Source organism: Uranotaenia lowii, chromosome 1 (genome assembly GCF_029784155.1).
Source record: "Uranotaenia lowii strain MFRU-FL chromosome 1, ASM2978415v1, whole genome shotgun sequence".
NCBI lineage: Eukaryota > Metazoa > Arthropoda > Insecta > Diptera > Culicidae > Uranotaenia > Uranotaenia lowii.
In genome coordinates this window covers 108,658,743-108,672,313 of record NC_073691.1, presented here as the reverse complement: position 1 = coordinate 108,672,313, position 13,571 = coordinate 108,658,743, and the positions used below count along the sequence as shown (strand labels likewise).

Below are 13,571 nucleotides of genomic sequence, written 5' to 3'. Positions count from 1 at the left end.
ATGGATGATTTTGTGAGTAAACTAAATGTATAAATATTTAATAAATAATTAAATTCAAACAAAAATATTTTCATCAAAAGATCCGAAAACCCTGTATAAAAATCTGCACATGTGTGCGTGCCACATTCACGTATGATTCCAATAAGCGTAGGCATACCTTCGGAAGGTACGTTTTGTCAAATCGTTTCAGAACTTTCACAGCCAATGTTCAGTTACAATTGAACTCTAAGAATAACTGTAGTGAAAACAGTTTGATGACCAAAATACGTTTTCCACGAGCCGTTTTTGGACGTTATCTCAATTGTTTGCAGAACAGTTCCTCCATACAATCGTTTTAACAGTTTTAAACAGTAACATAACTTAACGCCATATTCAACAGACCGTCGTTTTGGAATTCACAATAAGTGGAATGTTTTTTACGATGTCAGTTAATGTTTTCTAAAAGTTTTTTTACGCTGTTCCGAATGATTGTATAACTATTGTAGTAACTGTTTGGTAACAGTATTTTTCTATTCGGGTATGCTTTAAAAAAATCAATTAACGAAGATATTTTTTAACTTATTTTTATTAATAATTTGACGACTTTTTAATTAGAATTATAACGTACAAGAAATGATAAAACTCTAAGATTTAATTCTTAAAACAAACCTTTCCTTAAATTATTTGAGCAAAAATAATTTCCTTGTATCTCTATTTCCATTCTTGTTTAAATATCTTTTCATTGTGTTTCCTGAAACTGAAAACTGAGGGCCACAAGGAATTGACTTTGTAGCAGGAGCATAGTTTTTCTCATTAACAAGCGCTGAGCAAATCCTATCAGCATACACATCGATGATCGAATTCTTTACATCCATCTGTAATAAAATGATAAAGGAACAAAAATTAATTTTTGGACCGAGGACCATCAGTAACGTAGAAAATGAACTGAACTTGACTGATTTCATCTGCCAAAACGTCCGATCACCAAGAGAAATTGATTTAAAAAATATCCGTTCCACGAGCGAGTGCTGTACTAAAAAATTTATATTATTTGTATAAGTAAGTATGATCGATACAAAAAAACTACCTTTTTTTAAAAAACCGATACAAAGATTCATAATGTTGACAGTACTTCTTTATCTGCCAGCGGAGGCTATATTCATAATGGCAATCTGAAGTGTTAAACGCCTTCATTTATGTAGTAGCAACATGCTAAATAGTATGAATGTCTCCTACTCTGAACGTTAAGACGAATGAACATTTAATTCTCCTTTCACGTGTATTGGAATAAATAATATAATTTTATAACATAAACTGAATATTGCTATTTTACTTGTGTAAATATATGCCTGTTTTAATTTTCTATGTGAGCAAAAAAATACTTCCAACCCGAAAAATATCAAAATTATACTAACAATTTTGAAGATGGGAATTTTCAAACCTGTTACTTACCGAACGCAGGTTTGTTCGGCAGAGTACATCGGTCATCAATCCATCGGATTTTGGCGCAGCACTTGGATGTTTATTTGGCTTGATTTCAATCCGATGATCCCTAATGAGTCTTGGCTCACGCAGTGCCATTTGGTTACCTACTTTCTTCACAACACTGGGTCGATGTCGATTATGTTCAAAAGCCTTGCCATAATGAATCTAACCTCTTCGATGAAATAATTCAGTGTCAGTTAATAAGGAATTAAGCTGTACAATTTGAACGATTTAACACCTCCTGTTGAAAAATCCCTTATATTGTTGCCCGATTGGAAATTCATGAGTATGGCACTTAATCAGTTCCTACGACATGTCCTATTTCCAGCCATTGCGGGGTATTTAACGTTGATACAGTCGTTTTCGCTTACCAGACTTGATTTGGCACAGACTTTTTAAACCGAGAATCTTTTGTGAGATGGCTTAGCGTTAAGCTGCAAACAAATATTTCAAAAAATTATCAAGCAATTGAAGTGTATTATAGGAACAGTTTACTGTTGAATATTGAGTAAATAGGGTAACAAACTTATTTTGGACCACGGGACCTATTTTTGACCACTTTGTCTAGCTCTCTTCTCTTATAAAGCAACCAAATGTGAAAAAAATTAATGCAATACATTAAGTTCCCGAGCTTCAACTATATTCGTCAAGAAAATTCATGATAAGTTGCTTTATAAAAGAGCTAGACAAGGTGGCCCAAAATAGGTCCTCTGGTCTAAAATAAGTCCGTTACCCTAGTAGGTAAGAAAATGAAAAAAATGAACAAGAATATTTACTCACCTAACGACGGATGCTAAAATTATTTATCGACGCTTGCATTTCGGATTTCCAGAAATCCCGAACTATATATATTTCCTTTTTCATATTGGCAGCTTATTAACATTCTTCCTTATCGGATCCTGAAATGTTCAAGTAAGCTTCGAATCCTTTAACTGTTCTGTGAAATAAACATGGAATTGTACTTAGCATGAGAAGAAGTTTTAAGAATAGAAAACTTACCTTTTTCGTGATTTTCAGCAAAATTATGGTCATCCTACAACAGCACTACGCAGAGCGTCATATACTTTCCCAGGATAATTTGTCTCTGAATTCGATCGATATATGTAGCCATCTCGGTCATCTGCCCAATTCGATTGCGCACAAAACCTCTGTCCTTCATGTTGACATCCAAATTCTGGCCACTGCACACGAGTTGCTTGTCCTGTTCAGGAAGATTTAAGCGGGCGGTTCGACAATACACGAGCGGTTTTATACTCATCCGGCCACGAAAAATCGTTCTAAAGTGGTAAATAAATTGGAGTGCGTTCATAGCATTCACTGCACGCAAAATAATAAAGTGGAAAATAAATTAGAGTTTGGCATGAAATTGAAATTATTCATAATGGCATAGTGCCCGCATAATCAATTACAATATATAGAGAATATTCTATATTGTCTCTAAACGTTATCGTTTATTGTAAAGTGAACAGTATATGTACAATAACACAGACCATATTAACAATCTGTATTATGATTATCTGTTAAAGTACCATATGGGGAAAGGGCTGTTAAGCATGTTTACCATTCAAAAAGAGCGATTTTTTCGAACAAATATTTCATGCTACATTATTGGATACGGTTAAAATATCATCCACTTTTGGCGAGCAAAACAATCTACCTGAATGTTCTAGCTACGTTGGAATACAAAATCATAGATTTCATCAACTTCAATGGATATAGTTTGCTTATAGTAGTTTGTAGTAAAAATAACGCTCAATCATACGTTCCGCATATTGTAAAATATTTTTAAAAAGAGCTTCCCTGTACCATAACCAATATAGTTCCAATTCTTTCCCACAAAAAATAAAATAAAATTAAAAAATTTAAATGTTGAGATTTTTATTTTTTATTTCTGATATTATACATGGATTATACAATCTTACCTATTTGTGCAGATCTGCATTGTTCAGCCTTTCAGTAGATTTTTTTTCCGCTCTCCGCTCAGCAGAGATCTTTGTTTCTGTAATTTCATTAGTTTTATTTAATCTCACTAGTTTTTATCGATAATATAATATAGTTTTACTTACTTTTCGCGTTCTGTGTGTTTTTCTCAGCGTGATTCTTTTTTTTTCGGAGCCATTTTGAACACAGTTTTCAGTTCCGAACCTGGCGTGGGGTTGCCGACACAAATTTTAACGAAGTGAAGTGAAAATTAGCAGATGCTGAACCCAAGAGCGAAAAAATGCATAAGCTCACAACTACATCTTAAAATAACAATATTAGTTATTATCCGCAAGAGGTGAAATGATAACGACTTGTCTAACTCATACAATGTTGTCAATGTTGTTTTTTTTTTAATTTAATGTCTAATGCTAAGAAAATATAAGGAAACTTTGTCGTACACTGTTAGAGTCCTGGATAAGGTCCAGAGACAATATTCAAAGGTTGCAAATTTTTATTCTCTTATTATACTATACTTACTAAATCATATATCATATTGTCACTGTCACTGATACGATCCTGTCATAATTTATTGAGGTAATAAAATTTTGAACATGTATAATGAAATGATACTTGGAAGATATTTCATACTGGTACTGCTACCAATATATTAAGTTAATAGTTAGTACTATATCCCCAACTGTTTTTAATTATGCGGGTGTACATAAATAATTTAACTGTTTACTTTTGTCGAATTTAAACATGATGGTAATTGTACAATCCAAGTCATTTGGAAAAGATGGAAATTTTACGTTAAAAACCAATGTCAAATTTAAAATAATTGTTTAGACAATGTTTCATAATAATCATCATGATATTAAAGTCAATTCGAAAAGTCTGAATAGGCACAATTTCAAAAAGGCATTGTGGTAGGTAAGTCCTCGAAGAGAGTTGTTAAACATAATAACAATAAAAAAAACTAAATCAAAATATAGTTCTAAGAAAAGTTTTAATATAAACTAGACTTTTATGAAAGCGGTAATAAAAATGCTTTTATTGATGTGTTTATCGGGAACCTTTCTGGTTTGCTAGAGCAAATGATAAATAAAAAAAAAAAAAAAAAAGTGAAATGGTTCGAATGGTATTAAATGTTACATTAAAATTAATTTAAATGAATTGTTCACTTTAAATTATTTTTAATGAGCTGTCCCAAAATATTTAAAACTAAAGGGGAACTGAAAGAGGGAATTCTATTGAAATTGTAAATCTAAATTTTTGAAAAATAAATAAAATTGTGAAATACTTATACTCGACCATTTGAAAACAAGTTGCTTAAAATACAAGAAAAATTTGAGAGCGACAGTTTGATCGTGTTGATGGTAAATTTAACTTTGGTATTTTAAAGTGATTAAAGGTCTTATAATTTTTGCTTACCAGATAATAACAAGGTTTAGAAGCGCGAATAGCTTTCGTATAACTGCGATGATAACTTTGATAACAGCATTGGCATCAGCTCCAACCATAGATCCGTCATCGATAATGGCACCAACTGGTATTCAGCCAACTTTAACCAAGCTGGTAAGCAGAATGTTCCGGTTCCTGTAAGAATGAATTATTTTAATAAATTTACGACACAGAAAAGTCATACAAAAATTACCTGCAAATAAACGAAAGAGCTCCATTGGAAGGTTTTTTGAGGTATTAAGTAGTATTTTCCATGAAGGCCACGGATGAATTCAAATTTGTTTCCTGCACTTCCAAACTGTTCGGTCGGTTGTTAATCCAATTCCATCGTTTCAATTTGGTTGTTTATCTGCCTACAGTTAAGATTAATGGAACAGCCGTCCTCGAAATGAATCCAAAACAACCTAAATTTCGGAAACGCAAAACTAAAACAGAAATACATAAACATCGCGAACAAAACAAAATCGTCTCATTTATTGTTCAAAGTTTACTTTGATTTTCGTTATCAATTTCCTACTTACCACTTATTATCAGCATCAGTGTCAGGCGGGTTATTTGGTCTTAAATTTAAAAAGTAGGCGAAAACCTCAGATTACTTTACCGTACTGAACTTGCCTGTTGAACCTGAGGAATTCAAGTCAAATTACAGAGCCTGGTGCTCTTTTACCGTTGTGGTTTTGAGGTTTTTTTTTTAAATAACTGGTGGAATGTGGTTTTAAACAGTCACCGAAAGATGTTTGACACATTAGATTCACTTTTTTCAATCACAATTAATGGTCTTAATTAACTTCAACACGCAGCGGTTGAACATTTTGACCCCCAACATCATCTACAAACACGTGATACCGAAACTTTACTGCTCGATTGAAAGCACCCCCTGCGCATATGCAAAAATTAAAAACGTTTCAAATTGATTTTGCGCAAGCGGGACGCCACTAATACATCGCGGTTATCAAAAAGAGACGGTTGCGCTCAAAGCTGCAAAAAATGTGCGCTCGAAACTTGACGTTTGTGTTGACAGCAACACTAATTTACAGTTTTCGGTGTTTTTTCACCGAAAATTTACGGCAAAGCGATTTGTTTACATAAAAATAAACGAGCCTCGTTAATTAAAGGATCGATCTACCGAACTCGGTAAAAACAAGACGTCAGATCGATCAATTACCGAAAATTTTCGAATTACAGAACAGGTTCTGTAAAAAAAATTACCGAACTCGGTAGTTTTCGTTTACTGTGTACACTTGGATGTTGTTGTTGTTGTTTGACGTTTTGCCTTTCTTTCAGAAAGGTATAGTTATCGGTCGATTTGGGAGATCATTAATTATCAGGGAGGTGGCAATCTAGTTCTTCTTTCGAACAAGAATCTTTTTCTTTTTTTCTATCCATCGGGAGAGACTTTTATGGTGTTTTCCTCTCAAAGCAGTACGAAGTCTCAAAAGTCAAAATTTCAACCAATGAGGAATCAGAATGATTGATGTGTTAGTGTGCTATCAACCATACTTCTCTAGCATTTGACATTTAGTTCAGGTCCTTGACAGCAAAATGTCAGGTTTGTTATGGGCCCACAAAATCGTGGGCCCGTAATTTTGATGGTTGTCAAATTCAATGACAAAGGATAGGGATGCCATCTCCCGGTTAATAAGGTATTTCCCGACTTGTCAACAGAACAGCTGATTTCTCATGTTTACAATTTTCGGCAGCTGGTGGTAGGGTAAAAATAACAACAACACTACGCATGTTCAATGGTCGGATAGTAACGAAACCAAATTGGCGGTGCAAAAGTAATGGTTATGCAAAATTCTTAATTTTTTAAACTACCTTAAACTAAATAATTGTAGACATGAAATACTTTGAAGGTAATGTTGATGTTATGTAATGTTAATTTGAAAAAAATAATTTCTTTTGAAGAAATAATTGAACAGTGCTAGCCTCCCAAGTTCAAAATGGCGACCAGTAGGTGTTTACATTTTTCAAAACAAAAACAAAAAGCTACCCTACCACTATCTGTCTCAGGAAATGCTCTATAAGGCATTTCCCGACTTGTCAACCGAACAGCTGATTTCTCATGTTTACAATTTTCGGCATCTGATGGTAGGGTAAAAATAACAACAACACTACGCATGTTCAATGGCCGGATAGCAACCATACCAAATTGGCGGTGGAATAGAAATGGTTATGCAAAATTCTTAATTTTTTAAACTAGCTAGAATTAAAAAAATGTAGACATGACATAATTTGAAGGTAATGTTGATGTTATGTAATGTTAATTTGAAAAAAATATATCTTTTGAAGAAATAATTTAACAGTGCTAATCTCCCAAGTTCAAAATGGCGACCAGTAGGTGTTTACATTTTTCAAAACAAAAACAATATGCTACCCTACCACCATCTGTCTCAGGAAAAACTCTATTATGGGTCTTAGATTTTTTTTTGGCTTGAGGGGCACAGCGTTATATTCGCCAGTAGCTATTTTTTGTCGAAATGACGGCTAGTACACTTGGACGTACTTATACATACATAGAATGATCGGGTGGAAAAATTATTGAAATTGAATTTCAGATGGGTTACAAAGAAGAAAAATAGTAAACACGCATGTAAATTTTAGTAAATCACAAAAATATTGGATATTTCGAGTTAGTAAAACAAAATGGTTTTGAAATGAAAATTCTGTCAAATAATGTAAGTTATCCGAAATAACAATGATTCAGAGTTTTATGATTCTAAAGAACGAAATTATTTATTAATTTCCATTAATTAATTCATCAATGGAATGGAAAAATGGAGTTGAGTCAAAAAGTTTTTTTTTGTAAGTGTTTATCTGAGAAGAAATGCTGATTGCTTTGCATTTTATTCGGTCACGGCAGAAGTTAAAAGAAAAATAATTCATTTATTCTTGTTAAGGGTAAAATATAGTCACCAACAGGTTAGACTAGAAAAAAGCCACAATGACTTAATATATTAGCAGAAGGCTCTTAAAGTGTTTATATTGTTGAGGTTTGAGCTGGAAAGAAAAGTAAACAAAAATGAAGTCCTGCTTTTGGGTGAATAACAGTCCCAAACAGGTTAAGTTGAAAAGCAAAAAGAAAAGAAAGAAAATTAAGTCCTGTTTTTGGGTGAATTACAGTCCCAAACAGGTTTAAACTGAAACAAAAGTAAACAAAAATGAAGTCTAACTTTTGGGTGAATAACAGTCCCAAAAAGTTAAGCTAAAAAAAAGGTAAATAAAAATGAAGTCCTGCTGTTGGGTGAATAACAGTCCCAAACAGGTTAGTTAGGTTGAAAATAATGATGTGAAAAAAAATTAAGTCCTGCTTCTGGGTGAATAACAGTCCCAAACAGGTAAAGTTAAAGAAATAGAAAACAAAAATGAAGTCCTGCTTTTGGGTGAATAACAGTCCCAAACAGGTTAAGTAAAAAAGAAAAAAAAAAGTAAAATGCAGTCCTGCTGTAGGGTGAATAACAGTCCCAAACAGGTTAAGTTAAAGAAAAAGAAAACAAAAATTAAATCCTGCATTTTGGGTGAATAACAGTCCCAAACATGTTAGTTCAGTTGAAAATTTGGAAAAAGTAACCAGTACAGATTCAAAGTTAATAAGATTGAATAACAAAAAAGAAAAGAAAAGAGAACACACTAATGAATGGATTGGGAAAAGATAATTAAATTGAGAGGAAAGATGATCAAAGAATAAAAACGTGATAATTAGGAAAAATAAGTGAAGAGAGACATTGTAGAAGGAAAGCAAAAAATAAATTATACAGTGTAAAAAGTAAGAAGTAAGTCAACAGTGTAGATTGAAGAATGAAGTGTGAAATCTCAAAAATGAGAATTCAAGAATGGGGAATTTCAAAAATCGAGTGTCAATGATCAAGAAACATGCATCAAAAAATCATGTACAAGACTCTTGAATTGAAAGTACAAAATCAAGATTTAAAAGTTTTCAATAAGTTGTCAGACAAGAGTTAATGCTAGAACAAGTCCCGAGTAGAAATTCAAGAGCAAGAGTGGAAAGTTAGAAGTATAGAGGTTGAAAATAAATATTATGGAGTAGAATAGAAATGAATTTAGTGAAAAGAGTAAATAACAGTATAGAGAAAAGTCATAACGGCAAAGATTGGAGAGCAGTTTTAAAAGCAAAAAGTATGGGCGACAGAGTGAAGAGCAAAAGGTAAAAAAAGAACAAAGTAATGAAAGGGTCCACACCAAAGCGAACAATTGTAAACATACCAAACGAGTTTGGCTTCTTAAAGCCTCAATGTATCATCCGTTTCAATTAAAAAAAAAAAAGGAATGAAAGGAATAAAAAAAAAAGATTATAAAATTGACAGGAAATCAAGTCTCAAAGGGGGAAACTCAAGAATAATAAATGTCAAAAATCCAGATTCAGTGATTAAGAATTATGAGATTGAAATCATGTAGAACAATCCAGAATGAAAAGTAGGAAGTTAAGATTTCAAAGTTTTCAATTAGTCGTCAGACAAGAGTAGAGGCTACAACTATAAGTTCTGAGCAGAAAATCAATAGCAAAGTGTGAAGCAAATTTAGAGCAAAAAGTTGAAAGTTGAGAGTAATGAGTAAATAATATGGAATAAAAATAAATCTGATAAACAGGGTAAATAGAAAAGATAAAAGAATAAAAAGTATAGAGGAAAGTGGGCTAAGATTAAGGATTGGAGAGCAGCTTGAAAAGCAAGAATAACGTGTGCAAAGTGAATACCAAAAGAATAAAATAAAATAAATGTGAGTAATGAACGAATTTTTAGAAAAAAAAATTATAGAATGGAGTGCAAAGATCATTAGAGAATAAAAATTTTATATTTGGGATCAAAGAACGAAAGAAGAAAAAAAGGTTGAAGAGGGAGTCTAAAAATTGGGAATTCAAGAATAAGAAAAGCCAAGAATCGAGTAGCATTGATCGAGAATCATAAGTTTAAAATAAAAAAAATCGAAAAATAATCAATAAAAGCAGAAGAAACCGAAATCATTGGGCAGAAAACAAAGATTTTAAATGTTACAGTCAAATATCCGATAAAAGTCCAGTCTAGAATTAAGATTTCAGAGCGAGAATTTGATATTCAATTTTCAAGAATTCGAAATCAAGAATCAAGTGGTACACACTAATATCGCAAAGCTAGTGATCAACAATCTAAACTCAACAGTTATGTTCAAGCACCAGAAATTATGGCAAAAAACATAAAGACGAAGGAAGAATCTTAGTTTAAGAGTCAAATGTTAAGTATCATGAAAAAGAAATCAAAAATTGTAACAGAGTCAAAAGTTGAGTTTCAATCCAGGAGTAATAAATAAAAGTATAAAGTTAAAAGTGAAGTGTAAAAGATGAAAAGGAAACCAATGAAAAAAAAACAAAGTAAAATAGAAGAACAAAGAATCTATGAGAAAATAATGGAATACCACGAGTTATCTGTTAAAAAAATAAAAAGAATAATAGGTAAAGAGTTCTTAGCAAAGACTAAAATGTAAAAAGTCAAGAGTAGAGCGTAAACAGAGGAGAGTAAAAAAAGTTACGAATTGAGAATAAGAAGTTGACAGAAGAGAGTGTAATAGAGAGGACAATGTAAAAAAAAAACGGAGAGCGAAAGATCAAAAGCGAAGAGATAAAAATATAAGGTATAGAGCAAAAAGTTGAAAGTGAGGAGTGTTGAGGAAATATAATGAAGTAACAATAAAAAAAAAAAATATTAATATCAAAAAGAAACAAAATAAAGTTAAGTGTACAAAGTTAGAAGGAAACATAAAAGAGTAAAGAGTATAGAAGAAAGTGTCAAAGGCAAAAATTAAGGAGTGGAGAGCAGCTATATAAACCAAACGTTACGTGTACAAAGTAAAAAAAAAACAAAAAGGATTAAATTAAGTTTAATATGTGTTCTGTTTCAGATAAAATTTAAAAAATATAGATTTGAGAGGAAAAATGAGTAAGATTAAAAGTTTATAATACAGAACAAAGAATGAAGAGGAGAAAAATACAGGTAAAGCATGAATATAGAAAATAAAAAGACGAAAGTGAGTCATCAGAGAAAAATCAACACTCAAAGCTGAGGATTAAAGAATCAGATAAGCCTAGAATCGAGTGAAAATTATTAAGAATCATTAGTTGAAAATCAAGAACACAAAATAATAGGCAGAGAGAGAGAAAAAAAAAAGTTCAATGTCAAGAGATAGCCAAAAAACATTAATGAAGATAAATCACAGTTTAACAGTCAATCCAAGAGAAATAAATATAAAGTGAATGAAAAGTGAATTTTAAAACTTGATGATTAAATAGTGCAGGTGAAAGTGAATATTTACAAACAAATATTAAAATTGTGAAATAAGTGAATAATAATGAATGAAATGGAAAAACAAAGAATAGATAGCAGTCATTAAAAAGTAAAGATAAAAAAAAAAGAATAATTAAAAGTAATGAATAAAGAACACAAAAAAAAGGGTTAAAAATTAAGAGTAGAAAGGAAAGTGTTCAAAAGAGAATATTAAGACTATAGGAGTAAGAGTTAATAGAAAACGATGGAGTTAAAAATAAAAAGTGAAGAACCAAGAGCTCCATTCTTTGAGCAAAGTGCGAACAGTAAGGAATGAAGAGAAAATAACAAAAAAAAACTGAAGAGTTATGAGAAACTGTTAAAAAAGATGAAGAGATAAAAGTTCAAAAGGTAAAGTGGTAGGAGTAAAACTATAAAAAAAAAATCTAGTATAAAGAGTGTAAACATTAAAGTGCAATGGTATAGGGGAAAGTGCCAAGGACAAAGAGTGGATAGAGGATTTGTAAGCAAAAAAGTAACGGGTGCAGAGTGAACAAAATATTTAAGGATAATATATTATGAATGAAGTAAATAGGCGAAGAGTTTAGAAGATAAAGAAATGAACATTAATTAAGAAACTAAAAAAAAAACAAAGATTGAAGATAAGACAGAATAAGGTGAAAAGAATAAATAGTAGAGTGTAAAGAACAGGAAGTGGAGTTTAGAGCTTAGAACAAAACGTAGAGAGTAAAGATTCGATTTGATCAATGTTGCAAATTTAAGAAGAGCTTATGAAAAACAGACATGTGAATATAAAATAGTAAAGAAGAAGTAAAAAGTAAGGATAAATAGGAAACAATATAGAATACAAAGAAGCGACAAGATCAAACAGTAAACAGGAATAGTAAGAAGTAAAGAGTGTAGTTATTAACAAAGCGAAAAGTACAGAGTAAGGAAAATGTAAAATCAAATCATAAGGGATACAGAGCAAAAAAAAATAACAATATAAGAATGATAAAAGCGAGGAGCAAATAGTAAAAACGAACGGAGTAGTTGATTCTACGGCTAGTCCGAACACCAATAATAACAAAGGGAAGACTAGACAGTAAGAAGAAAAAAATGTAAAACGTAAATAAAAAACAAACAAATTAAAAAAAATAATAAAGAGCAAGGAGCAAAAAAAAACGAATTTAGAGTTTAAAAGAAGCTGGGTAAGAACAAAAAGATCAAAGATACAAAAATTATGATACCTATAGAGTGAAGAGAAAGGTGTAAAAAAAATTAGTAAAATGAAGAATACAATGTAAATAATGAAGTATGAAGAGTGATAATTAAAGAGAATTAAGTTAAAAATAAGAGTAATGAATGATAAGAAAAGAATTAAAAAAAAAGTCAAAAGTGGGTATTAAAAAAAAAAGTAAGAAGTTAAAAAAATAAATAAATAAAGGAGTTAAAAAAAGTTGAAAGAAAAAAAAGGAAAGTAGAGAATAAAGAGAAGAGAGAAGTGAGTAAAGAGTTATAAGCTTGAAATAAATAATAAGAAGTCAAAAGTAAAGAATAAAGAACGTTGTTAAGAAATAGTAAGAAAAAAAAGTCAAGAGACACAAAATACAGAGTAAAGAATACAGAGTAACATGTTTTAACAATTCTTATCTTTTTAGTTTTTTTTTTGACAAATTCTAACGGAGAAGAATGATTTTTGATTTCCTTATCAGGGGTGAACAATGTAAGAGGCAGATATTCAATGACAATTGCAAGGTAAAGAAGCATTTGGGTTGTGATTATAGTAAATTCAAACAAGTGATTTGTTTCATTCTGTATCATTATAACGAATTTCATTTTGATGAATTTGATGTTTAAAAGATGGAAATGATCATTAAGATCATAATTGTAAATTTCGTTATTCTCATATCATACAGTAGAGGTGGAGGCGAATGTATAGAGAATAATGGTAGTGTGATGCTAATTAAATTAAATATTGAATGAAGGCAACGGTTTATTTAAAAGAGTATTATTCAGGGAACGGGATTGTGCGACTTTCAGCGTAACGCTTCTAGTTGACAGCAATTCGAGCCAATGCCAGCAAGAGAGAACATCTCGATTAAGCATGCATGAAGATGTGTGAGTCATATGACGATGTTCTCGGGTAAACAAAATAATAGAAGAGAACGGGAGAATCCTCTCTTCTCAGTTAGAAAGAAAAAAAAACGCGTGTTCTTCTGCTAAGCGTCAGTTCAATGAGATATGTTTCCGAGTACAGTCGCGTGTATTTGGTTGCATTTTGAAGCAATACATTCGTCCGGTTACGACACGTTCAATCATAGATATTGCTCCTACAGAGAAAAGTTGGATTTTTGCAACTCTTCCAAAAGAAGAAGAAAAACTACCGTAAGACGTCAAAGCTGTTGCACTGAAACAAACAATTCAGATTATATTTATGAGTTTTTGCGGCGAAAAAACCATTGTTTA

At 31.5% G+C, this 13,571-nt stretch overlaps 1 long non-coding RNA gene across 1 annotated transcript; it reads right to left on the bottom strand.

Annotated features, from left to right (window-relative positions):
• Positions 1–583: 583 nt before the first annotated feature.
• LOC129738235 (uncharacterized) lies at positions 584–5,925 on the bottom strand. Its single transcript, XR_008735498.1, has 3 exons — positions 5,370–5,925; positions 4,819–5,273; positions 584–854 (listed from the first exon to the last, which is right to left on the bottom strand). It is a non-coding gene; the product is annotated as an uncharacterized LOC129738235 (long non-coding RNA).
• Positions 5,926–13,571: the final 7,646 nt, after the last annotated feature.